The 8,005-nt window shown below is 32.9% G+C and overlaps 2 non-coding genes across 2 annotated transcripts; both read left to right on the top strand.

Moving 5' to 3' along the window:
- Positions 1-983: 983 nt before the first annotated feature.
- LOC123690124 lies at positions 984-1,090 on the top strand. Its single transcript, XR_006750927.1, has one exon. It is a non-coding gene; the product is annotated as a U6 spliceosomal RNA (small nuclear RNA).
- Positions 1,091-7,187: 6,097 nt separating this feature from the next.
- Positions 7,188-7,294, top strand: LOC123690123. The gene has a single exon (XR_006750926.1). It is a non-coding gene; the product is annotated as a U6 spliceosomal RNA (small nuclear RNA).
- Positions 7,295-8,005: the final 711 nt, after the last annotated feature.

The raw sequence follows: 8,005 nt of genomic DNA, 5'->3' as shown, positions 1-8,005 counted from the left end.
ATTAACTGTAAAGTATTTGGAAAAAGATAAGTAAAAGAAAACAATGTTGCAAAACCAGTCTTGGAGCTTACAATCAAAGCACATCGCTCTCGCACAGGCGACCATGACTACTAACGTATTTGGTTCAGAGAATAATTTAATAAAAATATTTGTTTTAAACTAATTGTAAATCAACATCTGACTAATTCGTTTACGAGCCGGTATGTTATGTAAGTTAAGTCATATTATGAACCAAAATAAATAAATTTTCATCTATCAGCAATCTCCTAAAGCTATCAATGCTTTACTAGATCAAAACAAATGTAAGTTATTCCAAATTTATATATTTAATTACTGTTTGCCCTATTCTGTAGTTTAAACGTGGTGCGGCAAGTAAAAGGTCAGCAAAATGGTTATGAATATAGCTACGTGTTCCGAATCGCAATAACTCATCGTTTGTGGATGCATTCATAAACCCAAGCAGAGCGGGAACGATTTACTTTTATGTGTAATTTTGACATATCGATATCCAAGATGGCGTTGGTAAACCACAAAGGCGGAATTTCTAAATTTGGAATATCTTCATTAAGGAAACTAAGCCACTAGGCACTAGCATTTTTTTATATAATATTCAAATCAAATCAAAATATCTTTATTCATTTAGGTAAACATGTACACTTATGAACGTCAAGAAAAACTAATTAAATTAATCGTAAATTTACATTTACCACCAGTTCGCGAGTCAAGGGCGTAGAGCGGGTAAGAAGAACTGGCGGGTAAGATAAAGATTATGACGTAACTAATGAGACCGTATCTAACAAATAAAAACATTGGCCTACTTTTGTTCATTGATAATGATAAATATAATATCAAGAGACTTGTTTTTAAAATTAATTGCTAGATGGCGCTCAAATCAACGCAGTACAAATCCATCGACCCTGAAACGCGCTAACGATGTTTTTCTGATTGTTATGTATAAGAAGCGCTATTTGTATATTGCAAGTGTACTCGCTTCGGCAGTACATAAACTAAAATTGGAACGATACAGAGAAGATTAGCATGGCCCCTGCGCAAGGATGACACGCAAAATCGTGAAGCGTTCCACATTTTTTTATACGTTTAATTTTGATCAATCAGAATATACTATACTATGTATGTATATAGAAATTATAAAGTATGTGTGGTCTAAAAGAATATTAATGAGGAATTATTTTTTATAAAGATATAATTTCTTTTTGTTAATATGTTAAATATTATGATGTCTTCTTTTATAATTATCAATTAATGTTATATTTTTGGTATTTATATCAGACTATGCATAGTTTTGTTGAATTGAAAAATTATAAGCTGTCATTCTTTCAAAAAAATAAATTATGTATTATGAATTAATAAAACGTGTCTTGCTCATCCATGTAAAATTATTGTCCGATCCAGATATTTTAATATGTATTAAAATAAGTTACATACAGAACTTGAATTTAAAGTTATAAATTATAATTGAGAAAAATATGTATTCTTCTTTATGAGGTTATCTGAAAAATCTTATTTTGTAATAAAATTGGCGGGAAATTATGATAAATTGTTTTACACATTTTAAAATAATGATTTAATTTCCCGCCATATTTAGCACCATAACCTTCCCCTAACATCAAAGAGTTGCCGGCGATTGTGAGTCGCAATATCGATGTAAGTTACGTCTTCATAGACGCATAAAATCAACAATGGACCAGTGTATAATTATTATTCACTAGCTTCACAAGCGGTTTTGTGAAGGGTTCTGTTATATTTTGTTTGGTGATATTTTGAGGCGATTAATTATATATTTTAAAAATGCTGAACGGGCAAACTTGTTTTACCATAATATTATTACATTGCTATTACTATTAAAGGGTATGGTAGAAGGGTGACGATTAAAGACTTTTTTGGGTTTTTGAATGCCAAATCATTCACAATTTAAAAATAAACTGTTATCGTACTGGCTTCTGAACACACCGTGCGAAGAGAGATGACTGAGACCTGACACATTCATACACATTACTCATTCATTCATTCACCCACACACTCACGTAGTGCTTGTTACGTAATGGTTGATAACATAACGATATGAATTTATTAAAAACAGTTTAAAATTTATTCAGTTTATAATTACAAAATTGTAATTGAAAAAATGTATTATGGAACTAAGTATGTATTACGTTTGTTATAGAAGAGCTGGGAACTTTGACAGGTATTTTTTACTTAAAAGGGTTCCCAAATCATAATATTGCATACTTATAATGACTAACATATATATATATATATATATTTAATCTTGTAAAGAATAATTGAATCAAACGGCCACCCTTCAATTCAATTGAATTCAGTCAAGATGTTTCGGAGGCACACAATACAAGTATTTTTTTCATAAATGAATATCGACGGAAGCAAGCCTTTGGGGCCTAGTCTATCAAAATAGCTGTATATTTTAAAAATATGTAAGAGACCTATGATTGCAGCCCTGACCCGTGGTCACCACTATCTTCATGGTCTGTTGTTAAAGCTGTGGCATGTGTCACAGATAGACAGCAAAATATTTCCCGCCAATAAAAGTTTTCGCATCATCAAAGCATTTGTCATTTTCGTTCATGAATTTTTTTGCAAATAAAACTGGATAGATGTTTATAGCTATGTCTATTATTAAAGAATGTCCTTTGCAATACCGCAAGGTATGTAGACTTTTTGTAATAAACGCAATTTCATCCCTTTATGGTTGATAACGGCAGCTTTTATGCGCATACTGTTTCTCGAATGCTTTTTATTTCTCGCATGGAATTGGTTTAATGAACATAAAATTTTTTTGTTAGTTAAGTTTATTATAATTATATTACGTATAGTCTAGAATAAGATTTTTACTATTATACTCGCGTACACAGTACTCATGTCAGAAGTGAGACTCCTTTGTAAATTACTAAGGTAATACCCCCAATAGATGATCATGTATCAGTATATGATCACTCTATGTATTTGTATGTCTATATTCACACTGTTTATGATAATATAAATAAATAAAAATCTGCGTTTACTGCACGAGACGTTATGCGACAAAATTACTATCTAAAGTCCTATTTGTAACTAACAAACGAATACGCCTGAGGATGTCTCAATTCAATAATAATCAAGCATAGCTCGAAAGAATAGCGTCGAAGACCAGTATTTCACAACTGTAAGCAGAATGACCTACTCATCCGAGGCAAGAGAAACCGCAAATTAGATAATTTGGATATAGATTAACAAGTGCTTGCGTTGCTTTTTCTCTCGGCCTACACCCTCTGTCTTTGCCGATGAGTAGGGCTGCCTACAAGTTCGAATTGATTGACGTGGAATAAGTGATACCTAGATGATCTTATGTTCCAAAATAAACATATTTTATTTTTTTATTTTAAAAGTTTTTCAAAACCTAGGCGCAAAATATGTAAGTTTGGTACGCGATTTGACCTTCTAAATATCTCAGGTGAACATGCTATAATCATCACCACACGGTGTAGAGTATTTTGAGAAATACAGATAGACTGACTAGTGAAAGAAAACAATGTGGAACATCATCGATTATAATAGTAGGGGAGCCCAAGAGGGGATTTCGGGATTTACTCAAGCGCGGCAGATTAATATACAGGGGGATACCTTGTACCCGGTTAAGTACCTCCACCAAATATGAGGCCCATATATAAGGCCGCCCGTGAAGGATACAGGATCAGATTAGTAAAAAAAAATTGATCATCAGACATTCTCGAGCGCGTCAGATTAAGGTAGTGTGAGTTAAACACATCCTAAAAAGTGTATATTCCACTAATCTGACAATTTGAGAGTGACGTAAAGAGAGGGGAGGGCAGCAAAGTTGTAAAAAAAAAACGTCATCTTGACATTCTCGAGCGTAGCTAATTTTTTTTTTATTTTGAATGAAATAATTCAAGAATATTGAAAAATATATAATCTGACGATTTCCGCAAGCCGAAATAACAAAATTTCGTCGATAAAGTTCGTGCGATAAACGCGTGCAGCTGCGTGATGCCTACATTTCCTTCTCCGCGTTTCCCTCAAAATTAGATTTCATGTGAATTTGAACCGATTCGGACCGATAGATTTTGAGAAATTTTGAAAAATCTAAAAAAATAACAATTTGTTTTTTTGAAAGTATTTTTTTGCAATAACTTTTAAACGGCTTTATCAATCAACTTCAAAAACTAATCCACCTTTAAGCTTGAAAAACGACGTCGATCGCCACCAAATTGGTCAAAATCGGTTGATTCGTTCGAGAGATATCGTTAACGAAAGAAAACCGAAAAAAGTGTTTCTATCACATAACTTCGACATTTCATATCGGATTATCGTTTTTGATGAAATTAAATAATAAGAGCTTAAAAAATGCGTCGATCGCCGTCAACCGCGGGAAAATTGCTTGATCCATTCAAAAGTTATTGGGGTTTGAAAATTTCTAAAATAGTGTTCTATGAAACTTCTACCAGACTTTCGAGCTGGGAGAACTCAAACGCATAGAAATATTATTTCTTTGAGCTCAGCGAGCTCATAAGTACAATTTTAAGCGCCCAGGAATGGAATTGCAGGGATGGCCTTTAGGGTGAACCGTTTTTCTAATATTTTTTTTGTCAGATCAGGCAAATCCCTCTAGATAATCGTCAGATTATGAGACAGTATGTTTAGAATATAAATCTGAACCATATATATCTTAATCTGACGCGCTCGAGTATTTCAAAATGGCGATTTTTTTTTGCACATTATAATAATGGCTGCGAGTTTGCGTCAGATCGAAATCGTCAGATTATTGAATGAGAGCTTTTTTTTTGGTGCACTTAACACCCCCTTAGAAAACCTGACGCGCTCGATAAAATTTTTTTTTTTTTCATTTTTAACCCTTACGTACGACCACCCCCATCATGCAAATGATCAGATTAACATACGTACATTATTAAAAATACGTAGGACATTGATGCTATCAATATCTGACGCGCTCGAGTATGTCCATGCAACAGTTTTTTTTTACATATTTAAACATCTATAGCCGCTTTCCCCACCGATGAAAAGGTATATATCATATAACATTTTTTTCTTCTTATCATCTAAGCTTTGCAACCCAATAAGTCTCCACGACGCTCGAGTAAATCCCCATTTAGCATCGTGGGCTCCCCTACCATAAGCACAGCCGTCAACAACAATTAAACTGAAATATGAAAGAGGGAAGATTTGTATATGTTTGTAACGAATTGGGTCAAAAAGCATTGGACCAGTTTTAAATATTATTTTTTAATTGCAAGAAAAAAAAATAAGGTATAGTATATCTACAATAATAATGTTACTCAAGCTGTAAAAAAATGCCTTTAAAATATTTTTCATCGCATGTGCTGCGAAAACCAAGGATGATAGGAAAAAAACTATATTATAGAACATATCTACAAAGAATAATGTACACCTGAGCGAAGCCGGGACGGGCCGCTAGTTTGTTATAAATACATATATTGTGGATCTGCAGAGCTCATTTACGAGTGTGAGCGTCATAAGCCATATTAAGCGGAATTTAATTTTAATTAAATTAGTTATCAATGCTATAACAGATGAAAAACTAAATCTAAGTTTTTTTAATAGGTTTAACTGCTGTTTGCTTTGATTTGTAGGTCAGCAAAATGGTTTTGAATATAACTGGTCAGGCAGCTGTAAGAACATACAAATGAAAACATTTTTATATTAAATACATTACATCAATTACATATTATTATTTTAAATTTTTAATCGATTTTGCGTCATTTCACATGTTATTTCGTGTTCATTTTATATATTTTGGTTCTTTATTTGTTCGGCAATATAATATATAAGAAAATAGGATCGCAGTGGTCCCCTGACACAGTCACATATTATAAAAAAAAAAATTAACGATTGAAGAACGCTATAGAAAACAAGTAAAATGATAAAGTACCATACACAGTTATAAAAAAGCTGGTCAATTCTTGGAAAGGTACGACGCGGTCATCATTCTGCGTCAGTGAAGGTTTCGATGGGAGTCCTATCGTGGAGTCACAAAACTAAACTTTTGTAAAAAGGAGTGAAAATTTCAGCTAAAGTGTATTAAGATAAAGTCTTGGGTCATGTTATGAAACCTCTCAGCAATACACCAGCAGGATTCTGCATCTGGTTACAAGACACGAACTACCCAACAGGTCTTTATAATAGCTGAAGACAGGCCCTACTCGATCCCAGGCGTCCAGCGTATAGACTTCAAATTCTGGTCAGTTTGAGAGGGCATGGCCAGCTATAATTGACACGGGGACATTGCCCTTAAAGAATATTTGGAGCAAGTGGCGAAATTGGAAACAGTGCAAGATTAAAGGCATGTATGAAGCCATATGTGGCCATTTCGAATAGAGCATTGTTTTTATTTTTTCTGAGACTGACTGTTTCATTTATTTAAAAAAATGTATATTTCAATAATATTATATTACTTCATTTAACACACTCTGGAAAGAAGATTTGAAAAAGAACTTATAGCTGGCATGCATGTACAAACTCAAGCAAAGCGGGATTGTTTTCATTTTCTGTAAAATGTTGACTCCTTGATACACGAGATGGCGCTATCATCACTTTATCAGTACAACGTAATTTCTAAATATTCTAATTTGAATTCCTTCATTACTCAAACTAGGCGACCGCTACTATTTCTGGTATCACATAATTAAAGATACCGAGAAATATGTACATAAACATATTAAAATTTCATGTAGGTACATATTATATTTTTAACTAGCTTATATATGTATCCTCTGTTTCTTTTTGATGGCTTTGTCTATTTTTGGTGTAGATTCCCTAACCTTTCACGTCTTAATATTGGTATAAAGTTAAAACAATTGTAAAAAAAGACCTTTATATGTTACTGTTACTACTAATAAATTGGTTATTTGCAATGAAACATTCAAAATTATTAATTATTAATGTTATAAAAATTATCATATTGTAATAATAATAAATGATAAGTTATTTATACATGTTTCCAAAACTTTTGTTTGTTAATAAAAACATGTATGTAATACAGATTCCAAAAGACTTTGTTTATACTTGCTAGATGGCGCTCAAATCAACGCAGTACAAATCCATCGACCCTGAAACGCGCTAACGATGTTTTTCTGATAGTTATGTATAAGAAGCGCTATTTGTGTAATGCAAGTGTACTCGCTTCGGCAGTACATAAACTAAAATTGGAACGATACAGAGAAGATTAGCATGGCCCCTGCGCAAGGATGACACGCAAAATCGTGAAGCGTTCCACATTTTTTTATACGTTAAATTTTGAACAATCATATAGTATGATTTTAGGCTACAATAATTTAGAAATAATAAAGTATGTATGACCTAAAATAATAATAAAACAGAGATGTCTTTTTATTCAGGAGAGTATTTTGACATCATTAACAATATCTAACTGTTCTAATTATTTTTACAATATAATATTAATATAGCATTTGCTTACCTATCTTTATATGTCTGATTGTGCGGAATTTGAATTCATTACTTGCATCAAGGTATGACGTTAAGAAAATTATAAAGATGTAATGTAATATAGAAATAACCACGGCAATTCTTTTATTAGCGGGCGTTAATGTCCTTACGGCAAAGTGGCATTCAAGGTATATTTTATTGTATGCCCACTAATGACCAGCATTAGGGCGGGGCGGAAGGATTTAATAATCGAGCGGCGAGTACGATAAAATTGCGATGTTCGATGCGTACGCGCCGCGGGCGGTAGTGATGGGAAATGTCGATAATTTGATGCTTTTTCTTGTGACTAATTAAAGCTAAAGGTGTGCGTAATGACTGACCGTATTAGGCCTTAGTAATTAAAGTGGAGCGCAAAAAATATACCTGGCCAGCTTATTTTTTTTATCATGAAACAATACGACCTAGCCTAACTTATGACAAATAAGTCATTTAAATCTAACCTAATTTATAAATAACGGGCTGTAGGCTGTTAGTTCTTATTCTAATC

This window comes from Pieris rapae, chromosome 21 (genome assembly GCF_905147795.1).
Source record: "Pieris rapae chromosome 21, ilPieRapa1.1, whole genome shotgun sequence".
Lineage (NCBI taxonomy): Eukaryota > Metazoa > Arthropoda > Insecta > Lepidoptera > Pieridae > Pieris > Pieris rapae.
The sequence above is the reverse complement of the archived record's forward strand: the minus strand, read 5'-3'. Positions and strand labels throughout refer to the sequence as shown.